The sequence below is a fragment of the Macaca fascicularis genome, chromosome 2 (genome assembly GCF_037993035.2).
Source record: "Macaca fascicularis isolate 582-1 chromosome 2, T2T-MFA8v1.1".
Lineage (NCBI taxonomy): Eukaryota > Metazoa > Chordata > Mammalia > Primates > Cercopithecidae > Macaca > Macaca fascicularis.
In genome coordinates this window covers 200,376,832-200,393,167 of record NC_088376.1, presented here as the reverse complement: position 1 = coordinate 200,393,167, position 16,336 = coordinate 200,376,832, and the positions used below count along the sequence as shown (strand labels likewise).

Genomic DNA, 16,336 nt, shown 5'->3' with positions numbered 1-16,336 from the left:
GAAGAATTTTTTCATCCTATGATTAGGTCTCAGTCTTTTAGTGAGCCTGTGCCACTGAACTGTGAACTGCACGAATGTTTCTCTCACTTTAGCAAGGATAGGATGACTAAAGGACACTGAGGCTGAGTATGTTCCTTCAACCAGATACGTTAGGGTATGGTAAAAACCCAGCAGGTGAGGCTCTGGTAAAATACATTCTCCCAAAGACGGGTCTTGTTAAGAAAAACAGAATGCTCTGGCATATGTCGAAATTATTCCTTTTCCCCATCCCTTGCCAGAAGCACAAAGGAATTTTTCTCCAGTATTCACTATCAGAACCTGGTTGAGCTCCTAGAGGTAAAACTCACCAAAATGTGCCCCTCCCACCATGCCCTGGAGTTTTCAACTCTCAGACTTGTCCATGTGGAACCTCCAGGATTTGTCAATCACAGTTTTAAGGTTTCCCTAGTGAACACTAGTTCTGGAGAAGTTTGCCCCTAGGTTTCTGCCTGTCTGTCACTCTAATTTTGGGGGTAGTGGTTTGTCCTGTAATCCCATTCTCTAACACATCAGTGAAGGGTTGCTGATTTTTCAGTTTCTCAGCTGTTTACTTACTGTTAGGACAGAGTGAGGCCAGGCGCCGTGGCTCACGCCTGTAATCCCAGCACTTTGGGAGGCCGAGACGGGCAGATCCCGAGGTCAGGAAATGGAGACCATCCTGGCTAACGCGGTGAAACCCCGTCTCTACTAAAAATACAAAAAACTAGCAGGGCGTGGTGGCGGCGCCTGTGGTCCCAGCTCCTCGGGAGGCGGAGGCAGGAGAATGGCGGGAACCCGGGGGGCGGAGCTGGCAGGGAGCCAAGATGGCGCCTCTCACCCCAGCCTGGGCCACAGAGCCAGACTCCGTCTCAAAAAAAAAACAAAAAAAAAAAGGACAGAGTGAAAACCTCCAAACTCCTCAGATGCCAGATAGAAAATCCTCCTCCTGTTTTTACTGTGATTTTACCTGCCGATTTGACCTCATACATTCCCACTTGTGTGTAGCCCACACATATTCTCCAAATTGACCTAGAATCACCATTGCCACTTCCAGAATTTGACCAAAAAAATTATCTAAATATGCTATCTTTCTGGTTATAGTAACTGTCATGGGGATACTATGACTAAGAGAAAAATGTTGCAAATATGGCATTTATTTTGTTCACAGAGAGTTATCGATGTGAGGGAAGAAAGCAGTGTATTTAAAAACTGTTTCTTCCTGTTCATAGGTACTAAAGACTGTCCATCTTTGTAAGCATTTTACCTCTCTATGGGCCCCATGGTAAAGTGAATTCTACTCTTAACTCTTTGGAAAGCAGCGTGTTAAGCGGAGAAAGACGGAGCCGTGAATTAAAACTTCTAATGTGACACAGGAGGCACATAGAATTTTATCCAGATATTATAGAATATTAATGTATTTAAATTTTATTAAGCATGTCAATGGGAGTAATTTCATGGTGATAGGATATCTAATTTCATTGCCTTCAGTGGCCCAGCTTTGTCTCATGTTTTTGTCCTATTTTTGCTGGCTTATAGCTAAACTGTTCTACACATAGACATCGTCTTCTCTATTTTAAAATATTCGGACACCTGCAATAACACATAGTCAAAAAGCTCTTTGATACTGAGTTCTTCATCCTTCAGCCTGTTTTCATTATAGGTCTATTGGAAGATTTCCATCCTCAGCCTTACTCTCTTAGCAGTTAATTAAAATATTCTTGCTACTGAAATGTGCTGTATAGTTCCTATAAATTAGGGGATGTCAAATATTGTAGTTTTCTTAGAGTAGCTAGGATTCTTCCTTTTTAAAAAATTCCCACTATCTCATACTTGCAGCAATTTAGAATAATTGCCAATGCATCAATTAATGCAAATTGTCTAAGGGCTTCTATAATTTGAGCTTAAAATGCTAGCTCCAACCATAGAGCTTTGTATTTCCATGAACTGTAACTTAAATTCTAGGTTCAATGTTCATTTACCTAATGTTCCCCGGTAATAAAGACATGTCCATTAAGGACATCTGTTACAATTTGGTAACCTCTAATTTTAATGGAAAATAATAGAGTTCATGTCTGTAAGATTAGAGGTTATGGACTAGGTCTTTACACTGGCTTGGCATCCTGGATATAATGTTCTGCCAGCCAACCTCATACATTCACAAAAGGCCCAAAGTCTTAGTTCTGCAGGCCAATAAAAAGAAATAAACAAAAAAAAAAACTTTTCTATCTTGTCACTTTGATCATTGCCTTGTTGAAAATGTCATCACCTGCTAGAAAATAATACTTTCTCTTTTTAAAAAGCACATGAGGAGACAAGAAACCAGTGAATAATTACACAATAAAATGTACTCTGCCAACTAACTACAAGAGGGAGGAAAAAGGCAGAAGAGGGAAGAAAAGTAGAGAAAAGGGGAGGGATGAAAATCTCTGAAACTCTGTGTAGTCCCCCAAAACCCCAGGCAGTTCATGGCCTCTCACTGATATTTAGGTTTTCGATATTTTTCCCTTGGTAGGGGATGGGGATTGGGGGTGAGAGAGAGACAAAACCTTTGCCTCTTGAACTGACAACCTACACATAGTAAAAATAATGCATCTGAGAAAACAATTACATCTGCCAACTTCAGCAACTGTAACAATGACATCGTGGCTGTTTTTAAATTCAAGCCAAACTTTAGCATTCCTTTTGAATCCAAGTCCTTAATGGCATTTATGACTCTCACGGGTATTTATTTTAGCTGAATATCTTGCATTTGCTATGCCAAGAGCAATCCCGAGTAAAAAGGATTCCTGTCACTTTATTCAGGCTTCAACAAAAAGCACCCAAGCCAGTAAATCACTAAATGGGACTACCAACTTCCTATGACATGCATGAATAATGCCTTAGCAGTCAGCTCACCGGAAAAATTAGAATGGGAGTGAATAAAATCCTGTAAAAGTATGCCTTCACAAGCTGAGCTCAGAACTCTATCAAAATCGATTTCTTCCATTTGACATCTGAGTACGTTGAAATGTTCTAACAGGAAGCAACAGAATCAAATTTCTTTTCAACTTGCTTTCTGCATAAAGGAAGAATTACGATAACCAAGCTCACCAAGCTTTAGGTATTGCTCAAAGGCCAATGTTAACTTGAGGCCACCTCAAGGCAGGAAAAACAAAGACAAAAATTTGGTGTTGGACACCTAGATTGACAAAAATTGAGCAAGTCAAGTTTCACACAACTATATTTTTTCTTTAGTGGGGGGAAGTTGGAAATGTCCCTGATCCAGTTTTACATTGGAGTATCAAAGAAAAGGTTAATTGTGTAAGACAGTAACAAGATTATGAAATAGGTGTAGAAAGTTAAATATATTTTACTATGGTCAGTCCTCTATATAACAGTCCGTACAACCTCCTTCGTCGAAACCACGAGAGCCCCTTGTAACTGAAACTATGTGCTTAACATCTCTATTGAAGAAAATAGAAAGTCATTTAGATGCATTCAAATGTGTTCCTTTTGCTTTTTAGTCAGACTGTGCTTGCAGTTACCTTTGCTTTCCAAATAAACCCAGAGTTAAGTCATTATGTGTTGTCACTGAATGTATAAATGGCCACCTTTCACATTTCTAAATGAGTATCTCATTTTACATGTTGTTTTCTTCAAAAAAAATTTTTATCTTGAATTGATTACCCATTACCAAAATGACAAAGACATTTTTCAATCCTAGGAAAGAAACAAGTTTTTAATGGCATAGCTAATGAAACACATTTCTGTTGGATTTTCTAGTATATTAATTTATTTCAAAGTATTTCTAAATGTACCAAAATTCACATGTTTTGCTGAGTTTATTTCAAAATGATTTAATAGTAATAAAAAGTACAGTTTTATATTATACTAATTAACATTCTTATCTTGAAAGATCTGACCTATCATTTTTTACTACTAATAATACAGAATTTTTTAATTAAAAATAAATAAGAAAGCTAAGGCATCATTTTTTGCAGGCTTATGTGGCTCTTTTGGTGATTTATAGATTAATCAATCATTAATAGAATTAAAGGCCATTTATACTAAATAAATTGCTTATGGCTGCAGCAAATTGTGTTTTGAGATTTACTGGTAAAGACTATAAATTGCCAGTCATGTTATTAGACATATAAATCAGACAGTTACTGAAAATTGATTATCTGACTCCAATTTTTCTGAACATATTGTTACTCTTGCTTATTACTTTTCTTATCTAGGTCAGAGAAGTTCAACACTACACTGAGTGAAGAAATGTGCATTTCTAGTATCTAAGGCTAATACTCAATTTTTATTGTTGTTTTCTTGTTTTGTTTTGATTTCAATATTCTTTGACATGAAGAAAATAAGATTTTTGCTTTTATGTAAATATTGTAGTGCTGTTTTTGTTTTTTCTATTCACTGTCTGCTATGGTTTGAATATTTGTGCCTCCTCCAAACTCATATATTAAAATCCTAACCTCCCAATGTGATGGTATTAGGAGATGGGTCCTTGGGAGATTATTAGCTTATGAGAACAAGGCACTCTCTAATAGGTTTAGTGCCTTAAAAAAGAAAAGTGCTCCCTTCTACCATGAGAGATTATGGTGAAGAAACCATCTAGACAGAACGCCCTCACCAGAACCTGACTGTGCTGGCAGCCTCATCTTGGCTTTCCAGCACCGAGAACTGTATGAAATAAACTTATATTGTTCATAAGCCATTCAGTCTATGGTATTTTGTGATACTACCCCAAATAGACTAAGACACTACCTGAGTCTAATTATCCCAGGTATAAAAACTAATATATGCTTTAAAAATCATTGCAAAATATCTCTTGAATTTTACGATGGAACAATGTTATAACAAATCCATAATGAACACAGCTTCTACCTCCTCCTTTGGCATTTTGCTAAGATCCCAAATATACAGTCTGCTTCTATGAACAGAAAAATCACAAAAAGTTGAGGCATGCACTATGAATATTTGTGGTGTTTTGATGGTCTTTATGATAATATGCCATTATTTAAGAGATAAGGTAGCAAGGTATTATTTGCATCTAGATGAAAAATTGGTTTAGGAGAACATTCTGGATACAGATTTTGAGTTCTAAATTAGTATGCTAGTTTCCCTGTCACTTGTCTTTTCCTATCTGTTACAGGATACTCCCTACACAGTTACCAGAATATTATTTTTTTGTTCTGTTTTGTTTTGTTTTGTTTTTGAGACAGAATCTCGCTCTATTGCCCAGGCTGGAGTGCAATGGCAGGATGATAACTCACTGTATCCTCCACCTCTGGGCTCAGGGTATCCTCCTGCCTCACCTCCTGAGTCGCTGGGACTATAGGCATGTGCCACAGTGCCCAGCTGAATTTTATTATTTTTTAAATTTTTTTGTAGAGAGGAGGTCTTGCCTAGGCTAGTCTAGAACTCCTGGCTGTAAGTGACCCTCCTGCTTCAGACTCCAAAAGCACTGGGATGACAGGTGTCAACCACCACACCTGGGAAGAATATTCTCATATATGACTCTCATGGTTCCTCCATTATTTATAGTATAATTTTCAAGAATTCCATTTTCTCAAACTACTCTTCACAAGCTCTATCGTCCAGTCAGTCAATTCCAAAAAGTGACTGTTACCTAAACACCCACTTGCCTGATCCACCATGACGGCCCTTATCCCTGTGATGGTGCTCGGCACCCTGACCAGTACCATCTCTGTCCTTCAGGGCCAGCTCAGAGACAACCGTCTCCAGAAAGTACTCGTTTTCATCAAAATGCTAGCACTGTTTCATCCCCTCGGGAAGCATTGCAAATTGTCAGTTCATGTCATGTACTTATATTTCTTTTTATGCATTTATCTACCGTATCTACTTTTAAATTTTTGTTACCACAAAATGTATATGCCTTCTTTTTAAAAAAATTTTTTTTGTAGATTTTAACAAATTGTCAGTCATAGCTTTTTATCTCAGTATTTCAGTTTTGGTGTACTTCATAGAACAGATAAGTGTCTTCACCAAATCACTTGCTAGCAATCTCATATATTGGAATTTGATAGCAATTCAATAATGCACAATTATCAAATGATTTAATTAACCTAGAAATAAATATCTGCAAATCAGAAACTAATTTTAAATATCTTGCAAAATTTTCCATTCCCATCAGGTCCACAAATGTAACATTTTAGAAAAATACAAGGTCTGATCACAGATAAGGGGATTCAGAGTATGCCACCCCAAAATACACAACTTCGACCTAAGGTTCACTTTGAGCTGAAAGCAATTAAAAAAGAAACAGACCCGAGAAACTCTCTGCCCTCCCCATTTCCCTCTCTACTAGGAAAGACAGGAGGATTCCTAATCAGAGGAGACAACTCCAGACCTTAATTAACCCAGAGATGGCACCAGAAGCATCTGAATAACAAAACTTACTCACTAGCCCTTATCTTCTATTAGAGCCCACCACAATTTGCTGCCCTAGAAATTCAAGTCCTGGAGTCTTACTCTGTCCCCCAGGCTGCAGTACAATGGTGCAATCTCGGCTCACTGCAACCTCTGCCTCCCGGTTCAAAAGATTCTCCCGCCTCAGCCTCCCAAATAGCTGGGACTACAGACACGTGCCACCACGCCCAGCAAATTTTGTATTTTTAGTAGAGATGGAGTTTCACTGTGTTGTCCAGGCTAGTCTCGAACTCCTGACCTCAACTCCTGACCGACCTTGGCCTCCCAAAGTACTGGGATTACAGGTGTGAGCAACCATGCCGGACCATCTTGTCACTTTTCTACATTATTTTTCTTTGCTAAGATGCTATATAAGCTCAAGTTCTAACCATCCCATTGAGTTACTCAGCACTGAGGATTCATTGTGTGTGCGTGATGCACATGTTAACAAACTTCTGTCAGTTTTTCTCTTTTTGATCTGTCTTTTGTGTCTAATTTACAGGGCTCCAGTCAATGAACCTAAAATAGGTAGAGGAAAAATAAACTGCTTACTTCCTTACAAAGGAAAAGGGTATTCTGCTTTTCTAATGGACCACCACTGAGCCACACTGGTAGGGCAGTAAAAATATAGAAGATGAGAACCTCTGGAATGAGAAACAGCTATGTTCAAATTTCAGCTCTTACCTATTTGCTATATTATGATTAAACACACACACACACACACACACACACACACAAGCTGTTATTTGATGCATGTAATAATTTTTAGCTTAAACTTTGCAACAAATTTATGTAAAATCATAACTTGGTCCCATAATTCTTCAAATATATAAAAAACTCATGCTCCTTTGGGAATAAACATTTTTTGAGCAAAGACATAGAGCAAAATGCCAGCACTGTTTCTTACATATTCACTCTGCGTTTAATCATCATAAATGTCATGACTTGTGCTTATACATGCAAGCTGAAGTTTAGAACAGAAATACATATCCAATTAATTTTGTTACAACTATAAATATCAGGAACTCTTTCAAAATCCAGAAAAAGGGGTTTGTTAGTTGTTTTTGCTGTTTGATTCAGTGTTAGTTATATTTAATTAATATGACTTCCCTCCTATGCGTATACAGAAATGTGCAAAGAAAACATCAGACTTTACGTATCCCTACAAATTTTTTTTTTTTTTGACAGAGTTTTGCTCTTGTTGCTCAGGCTGGAGTGAGTGGCACCATCTCGGCTCGCTGCAACCTCCGCCTCCCAGGTTCAAGCAATTCTCCTGCCTCAGCCTCCCAAGTAGCTGGGATTGCAGGCATGCGTCACCACGCCTAGCTAATTTTGCATTTTTAGTAGAGATGGGGTTTCTCCATGTTGGTCAGGCTGGTCTCAAACTCCTGACCTCAGGTGATCCACCCACCCTGGCCTCCCAAAGTGCTGGGATTAAAGGCTTGAGCCACCGTGCCCGGCATCCCTACATTTTTTTAAAGTAAACCATGATAGTCATACCTTTCTTACACTTGATTACAGAATCACATTTTAACTATGTACAAGATCTTAGGATGTTGGAGGTGGTAGGGCTGTTCTTTTTGTTCACCATGCTATGAGTACCATAAATAATTTCTTTGAGGAAAAGGTTTTTCAAAGATCTATTATGGCTAAGGTGTCAAAACTGCTGGTAAATGGTCTGAGGGTTTCACTAAACCACAAACCTTCCTGCAGGTTTGGTTTTTTTTTATTTTCCTTTTTTTAAAAAAATACATATTAATTTCCCCATGGGTATACTAAATCTTAGGAACTGTTGTTTTTTCCCATGAAATGGAATAGCCCTTTTGTTGAAGGAAATAAAAATATGTTGTTGTTATTCTTAGCCATTAAACCAATATTTGCTTTAGTCATAATAGAATTCCTTTTATAGAAGCCAGGGAAAGGAAAATCCCTTCAAAATTATAACAGCAACAAAAAAATCCCTCCAAAACTATATGCTTTTAAAGATAACTATACATTTGAGGAGAGGTGTGACCAGAATGATTTCAAGAATTATTTTCAACTATAATAAATGAAGATATTGTTTTCTTTTTTTTTTTTCTTTTTGCTTTCTCCTTATGTTTTGAGCAGTTGCCTAAGTGATAGCAACGCCAGACAAAGTCATTAGCACTGGAAGATTCAGGGTGTGCAAGAACTAGAAAACCTTTCCTGTGAGGTGAACAAGCCAAAGCTGATTGTGAACTCTTTAGACTGCACCTGACTAGAGCTACTGAAGACCCGGGATTCAGGTGACCCGCAGGCGCCATGTGGAAGTGTTACTGGGGTCCTTGCTCCCAGAGCTCCCAAGACGGTGACGGGAGGCTTCCAAGATGGCGGCAAGCCTCGTGTTCTCTGACCTGGGGTTCTTGGCCTCACAGATGTCAAGAAATGGAGTCTTGGGCCATGCCGTGAGTGTTATAGCTCTGTTAGAAGCCGTGGGTCACAGAAGAGAACCATGGAACCCGATGACTAGTGTTCAGCTCGATTAGGACGAACCGGGCACTTACCCGTGCAGGAACAATGGCAAGCCTCCAGCCGGATCCCCAGCGGCAATGGGCGCCTCACTGGGTCGGAAGCACAGCGGACACCCTGCCGGATCCGGAGGGATGGAAGTCAGGGGGCTGGTCTGCGACTGCGCAAACAGCAGTGGTGGAAGGCGGAGCGAAAGCTCAGCTCAAGCCATCACAAACACTGACCAGAAGAGCGCAGTTGCAAGATGTAATCGAGTGAAATCAGAGCTCCCATACAGAGGGAGGGGACCCAAAAGGGGTTGCCCTTGCTGGCTGGAATGCCTGGTTTTATATCCCAATCACTGCCCCTCCCGCTGTGCTCTCAGGCAATAGATGATTGGCTATTTCTTTACCTCCTGTTTTTGCCTAATTAGCATTTTAGTGAGCTCTCTTTACTCCCTGATTGGTCGATGTGAGCTAAGTTGCAAACCCCGTGTTTAAAGGTGGATGTGGTCACCTTCCCAGCTAGGCTTAGGGATTCTTGTCAGCCTAGGAAATCCAGCTAGTCCTGTCTCTCAAAAGCACTGAAGTCACAGACACAGAGAATAGTCTTCTTTGGAACACTCGTCAAATTTGCCTAAGTGAATCTGGAAGGGAAGAATTGTTGCACCTTCCATAACACATTGAATCACATTAATTTTAGCCTCTACAAAAGATATAACCTTTTTCTTAATGGGTGTTGCTTGGTTTATTGCTGCCTTTATCTTTCTTTCTTTTTCTACTTCTGAGCAAATATCCTATCCCACTTCCTGCGAATGTTAAGGGAGAGGTTAGAGAGGGAAAAATATACACTGTCAACTCTGTAAAACAAGTAAGGCCCCAGATATTCCGTTTTGGATTATTATATTGAACTGAAGTCAGCTCATTAATCTACTATTTTCTCCCTAAGATTCCAAGTCGACACACTTATGCAATTTAGTAGTTACCAAAATGATTAATAGGTTTCTCTGGTGCTAACCTAATTGCTATGACACTAAAGACAAGAACATTACAGAAGATAAAGCATTGAGACCTGAATTACCTCCCTTCTAGGCAACAATCAGCAGTTCAAGGCAATTCTCAGCTTCTTTGAGCAACAAACAAATTACTGTCACCAACTATGGTTTTTGCCTTTCTGGATTCAAACGGAAGATGTTATTAACAAACCCTCATGACCAGGTCACTATTTTCTATCTTATCCAAAACTTATGTTATAAAATTTATCCTCCAGGAAAAAAAAAAATCATTAAAAAAATTCTAATTAGTATTTTTACATTTCATTTTCACATAGCATCATATTTCCCTATGTGTCATAGACTTAGTTTTCTTTAATGTAATATCACTAAACTAAAATCAAATGAATGTGTAGATGTATTTAACAAGCAAGAAGTGAAGAGCGGAAATGGCAATAATCTGAAGAATCTATGCATTAGTCCCATTTGTGTCATCTGTATATTTCCAAGGAAAGTACTTTTCTATCAAAGTACCCACAATATTGTTTTAGTTTTTTCATTTGCTTTTCTCTATTTAGATGACCGATTCATAAAATATCCTGTGGGCTATGTCGACAAAGAGTTGAACTCTTTGAAATATTTGAAGAGATTTATTCTGAGTCAAATATGAGTGGCCACAGCCTGTGACACAGCCCTCAGGAGGTCCAGAGAACATGTGCCCAGGGCTGTCAGGGTGCAGCTTGGTTTTATACATTTTTAAGGAGGCATGAGACATCAATAACATTCAGTTGAGAAATACATTGGTTTGGTCCGGAAAGGCAGGACAGTTTAAAAAGTGGGGAGGGGGCTTCCAGGCTCTAGGTAAATGTAAGCATTTTCTGGTTGACAATTGGTTGAGTTTTTCTAAAGACCTGGGATCAACAGAAAGGAAATGTTCAGGTTAAGATAAAATGCTGTGGAGACCAAGGTTATTTTGAAGTCTCACAGTGGCTGCCCTTAAAGAGGAGAGATGACAACTGTTTCCTATTCAGGCCTTTAAAAGGTGCTGGACTCTCAGTTAATCCCTTCAGGATTGGGAGGGCCTGGAAGAAAAAGATCTAGCTATGTAAATAGAGATTCTTTACAGATGCAAATTTTCTCCCACAAAGGATGGCTTTGCAGGGCCATTTCAAAATAAGGCAAAGAAACATGTTTTACGGTAAAATATTTTTATTTTCTTCTTAGTTATGTAATGTTATGCCAGAGTCTAATTGGAAGGTAAGTCACAATGAGGCCAGAAAATAGGGTCTGGAGGCAGGGAACATAAGGCCAATTCACACTTCAGCTATAACAGGAAATATCCTCTCCATAGGGCATACCTCATAAATGACTTCATAACTTTATTTCATCCTCTCTATTTACATAAGGTAAATGGTTACCCAAAGTAACCAATGGAATCCTCTAGGGGGTAAACTCCCCAAAATTCTGTGACAGGGCCTTTGAGCCCCTACGCTCAGGCCTGCAACCACACTGTGGAGAGTTCTTTCATTTTCAATAAGACCCTTGATTCCTCCTTGCTTTGTGCGTTTTGTCCAGTTCTTTGTTCAAGACGCCATAAACCTGGATACCCTCCACCTTTAACAACAATATATAGAGTTAAATAAAACCCATCTGATGAGAATTTGTGGTTTGTAAGGCCTAACTCCCCAGATCCCTTAGATAGGAATTTGGACAATATGAGAAAAAATCAGAGCTTAGTCCTCAACTACAAGGCACCAAAAACACATACTGAAAACTGAATAATCCATAAAATCTTAAATTTTCTGTTTCTTTTTTTTTCTTAGTGTTTACAAATTTCTCACATTAAATTGAAATATGACTTTCGATTAGTGAAATGAGTATGAGTTAGTTATTTTCATAGCAAACCTAAGTCTCCTTTTATGCTATCTTCTACCAAAACCAAGTTCATTAATAGATGCCTGTGTTTTTTATTTAAATCCCTGAACACCAGTGATGGAAACATAAATTTCTAAATTGAAAAAAATGTGTATGTGCTGATACTGTTGGTTACATGTTCAATCCTATCATCTTAATATAATCTGCAATACCTGTAATTTCCCCTAAAATAGAGTTTGTCAGTTAAAAGAGAAATATTTTCTTTCCTTTTGTACTTTGTGATTCCAATACTTTATTAATCTGTTTAAAAAAGACATTCTAGGTTTCTTTAGGTTCTCTACTTGCTGGCGTTGCCACCACTGAGTTTTTATTATGTAAATTATTGCAATCTGGTTAGCTCCTTCCGTCCTTTTTCTTAACAAAAGGGGTCTGCAAGCGCTAATCAAAATGTTGTAATTTACATATTAATGAAGTTTTTATAATGACATTTCCTTCATGCACAGGGTGAGCAAAAGGGAGACTTTTTATCCTTTTTTGAGAAAACAACCACAAAATTTTGATCTTAGGAAGTATCTTTGAAACTTTCCAAAACTGATTGGAATAGCGTTGATGTATTTTAATCAGATACAGAAAGACTTCACAAAGTATGAGCTGCACATGTGCTGCCGTAATGCTTATAAGCACTAATTTTTCTGTACACATTCATGTACTTGTAATTGCACAAAATGCGAAGGATACATTTGGCGGTGAGGATGCTGTGCACAATCAAGTCCTAATCGTTTTCAGGAAAGGATAAACATTCCACTAAAAACGAGGAAAGACAAGAAATGTTCAAAAGCTATGTCAAAAGTGTCCAGCTGTTTTTACAGAATATAGGTGATTTCCTGGTGCTAGCAAAATCCAGAAGAAATGTTATAATAACGAGAAATGTCTGTAATTGTGAAGAAGCCCAAGTATGAAGATTCACAAAAAATAGAATAAGTGGATGAAAGTAGTTAAAACAATCTTCTTGGTAATGAAGTACTCTGATTATAAAAGTACTTTGACTCTTTAGAATGTGTCACTGAATGCCAAGCTGAAAAAAACAAATTAACAGTCTGTCACTAGAACGTGGTCTCCCACAGATAATATGCTCCTAAATGAAAAGACAGAGATTCCAATATTCATTATTATTCAGTCAATGACATTATTAGGAAATTCCTTCAAGGAACAACTTGTGTCATGTTTTCTTTAATTATCAAATGAGCATATATAAGCACAACATTTGTAATGAGAATTCTTTTTCAGTTAATAACATTCTTAAAGACTATTTATATATATAAATATATATATTTAGAGTAGCTATATATATATGCTAAAAGAGAAAAAAGATAAAAGTGGCCCAAATATTTTTGTATGATTTCCTAATTGTACTATACAAAGTATTCTATGTGAAAAATTTATTGTCACGAACAAGCCTGAAAATTGTACTGTTTTTCCAAATTAAACTCCTTTCCCTGCCCCAGAAAATTGGGGTGAAAATTAGTAATTTGTTAGTTATTTCTAAGCATAGCAATGTAATATTTGATTAGTTTCCTCTAAAATAATTTTGTTATAAGAGGCAACATAGTATCTAAGATCAGCAAAATTTTTAGAATGTTAAACACTCTTAATATACTAATATTAAAAATTACATAACATATCATAATATAGTTCTGAAATCTGAAAAATAAATATATATGTAGGTCAACTTACCTTGGATTAAATATTAGCTAAATTTTTTTAGAAAATGACAGTTGATGAGAACAGGCTATTTATGTTTTGGATTCATGGAAAGACACCCCAACAAGTGAAATAATAAGACAGGTCTTACTTCTTTTCACAACAGGACAAGGACACCCATTCAATTGGATGAGATGACATCATGCCAAGAGCCATTAATCCAATCATTGACTTGTGCCTGCAAGTGCTGCCATTTAGACACATGGAACCACTTCCAGTCACATCTGGCCACTTGGGCATGTGAGCTGGCACAAGCATGCTATGGAAAGAATAAATGCTCCTGCCCAAACTACCCCAAATTGTTTAATATTTTGAGGTCATTTCACAAAGAAGAATCCTTAAAACTATAAAACTCTCAGCTGTGCATTTATGATCCGCAGAAAGTTTATTTTTCTTTCTCTTCTTCCCTTGAGTGGTTTGGTTTCTGAAAAGCTTCAGTCTGGCTCCAGGCTTTCGAACTGTTGATTGCTCATGGTCAGGCATTGATTTCAGGTTTTGCCAATTCTTTGAAATTGTACTTAATTTCAAAGGACTTCCATCATTGCTAGAAGACCAGTTAGTGTAGAAGTGGACAAATGACTTCCCTCTGGGGAAACCGACCTTTTCCAACCACAGGTGTATATAGGCTTCTCAATGACAGAGAGTAATGGTTCTAATCTTTTGCTGATTTTCCCACAGGTCTCACAACTATTTCATTCTCCAAAGGGGAAAAGAAATATTTTGCTTGATTTTGTTTCCTATTGTGTATCCCCATCCCCATTTATAATTAGTAACGCTAAACATGACTGAATTTATACACTTGAGCTGTTTAAAACACATTAAACTATAAGCTCCGAAGAACTGAATGATACACAATTGTTAGTTACACATCTTTTTGTAGTACATGGTCATCCAAAATTAAAACCACACATGCAAATTTATACGCATACACATACAACACGCACACACTCTCTCTCTGTATCTCTCTCCAATAACTCAACCAAAGCAATACAGATGCTTTAGAGATTCCATCATTTTCTAATTCTTTCTTTGCAATCATCAAATTCTGAACCACTCTTTGCTGACTTGGCTCTTTTATGAAACCTCACCGTGCCTTGTCTGTTTACCTCAACTTTATGCTGTGATTATTTCTGGTACTATTGGATTAGAATATACAACAGCTGGAACTTGTCAACGTAATGCATTTCTCCTAAAGAGGTGTATTTGGGGTTATCTGATTTTAACTTAATCAAAACAGCATCAACACGGTTTCACCCTCCTTTTCTCATCTCAAAATGAAAGTGTAGGAGACCAGAGAGTAAAATGATGTTTTACTGATTGGGCTTTTTTTTTCCTTCCCCCAAGGCTAATAAATGGTACAGAGTTTTGCCAGCCTAACACTTTTATAAGTATATGTCAGGGTATCTGAAAAGAAACAAAAGAAGCATTTGGTTCAACTTGGGTTTGCTGCAAATAAACAAATCTGGAAACACATTAAGAATCTATTAGGCTGGGCCGCGCGTGGTGGCTCACGCCTGTAATCCCAGCACTTTGGGAGGCCAAGGCAGGGGGATCACGAGGTCAGGAGATCGAGACCATCCTGGCTAACACAGTGAAACCTCGTTGCTACTAAAAAAAAAAAAAATACAAAAAAATGAGCCAGGCGTGGTGGTGGCGCCTGCAGTCCCAGCTACTGGGGAGGCTGAGGCAGGAGAATGGCGTGAACCCAGGAGGCGGAGCTTGTGGTGAGCCAAGGTCGCACCACTGCACTCCAGCCTGGGCCACTCCATCTCAAAAAAAAAAAAAAAAAAAAAAGAATCTATTAGGTCAATCCTATTGGAAAACCAAAAAATAAAAATACCATTACACAATGTCACCATTGCCAAGGAGTGAACTCATTACAATTTTAATTGATCTTCTGTTTGACATTGTAGGGGAGAATTTTTTTTTTTCTCACCCATCACTAGGTTCATGGCTAACATAGCTATAACAAAAGACAGACTAACAAGAGAAAAGACTGGAAACTTACTCAATATGAGTTTTATTTGAACAAATTAAGTTTTATGTGACACAGAGCCTTCACAAATAAAGACCCAAAGAAATAGGGAAACCTGTGTTTTTTTTATGTTTGTTTGTTTGTTTTTTTGCAAAGTTAGATAAAGAAGTAGATAGCTGTGGGCAAGTATGACTGGAAAAAGAGGGTATAATCTATTAACAATAAACCAAGGGAACTTGGTAAGGCCTGTTTGCTCAGACTCGTTTCTATCTTTCTTTGACTTCAGAGAGAAGGATATATTTTTCTTCCAGGTGTAGGGAGAGCATTTCTCAAATGAGGGTCTTATAACCTACTTTAAAGGAAGAACAGGGAATTATTTTCGGCCTGTTTCAGGGGAAAAGGGTCTGGGAATATCAGAGTGGCCTTCAGGCTGCTGCTATTTTCTCAATGTCATATTTCAGGGTAGCATGGTTCTGGACCACAACAACATTGTATTTGTAAGTCTTATTTTCTATGTTTAAAGTAAAATGTATTTAAAATATTTTAAACAGAGGCTCAACAAATGCCCTAATAGCACTAGAAAATAATTTTTTCACTTTTAAAGGGCTTGTAAGAGCTTAATAAACCAATTTTCAAAAACAAATATATAGATAATTCACAAATGAAAATGAATAAGAATATAATAATAATAACAAACTTACTAGGAAATAGTGATGCATTAGACACATCTTAACAGGTTTCAAGCTCTTTAATTTCTTTTTAATTTTTTTTCTTTTTCTTTCCCTTCCTTCCTTCCTTCCTTCTGCTCTTTCTTTTGCTTCTTTTCTCCT

The 16,336-nt window shown here is 37.7% G+C and overlaps 1 long non-coding RNA gene across 8 annotated transcripts in view; it reads right to left on the bottom strand.

The window, feature by feature from the left end:
* The window catches only part of LOC102130180 (uncharacterized), a 167,866-nt gene extending 158,798 nt beyond the window's left edge, over positions 1-9,068 (bottom strand). For all 8 annotated transcript variants that reach the window (XR_006695937.3, XR_275035.5, XR_012431840.1 and 5 more), the window contains exon 1: positions 8,961-9,068. This is a non-coding gene — a long non-coding RNA (uncharacterized lncRNA). The remainder of the gene's footprint in view (positions 1-8,960) is intronic.
* Positions 9,069-16,336: the final 7,268 nt, after the last annotated feature.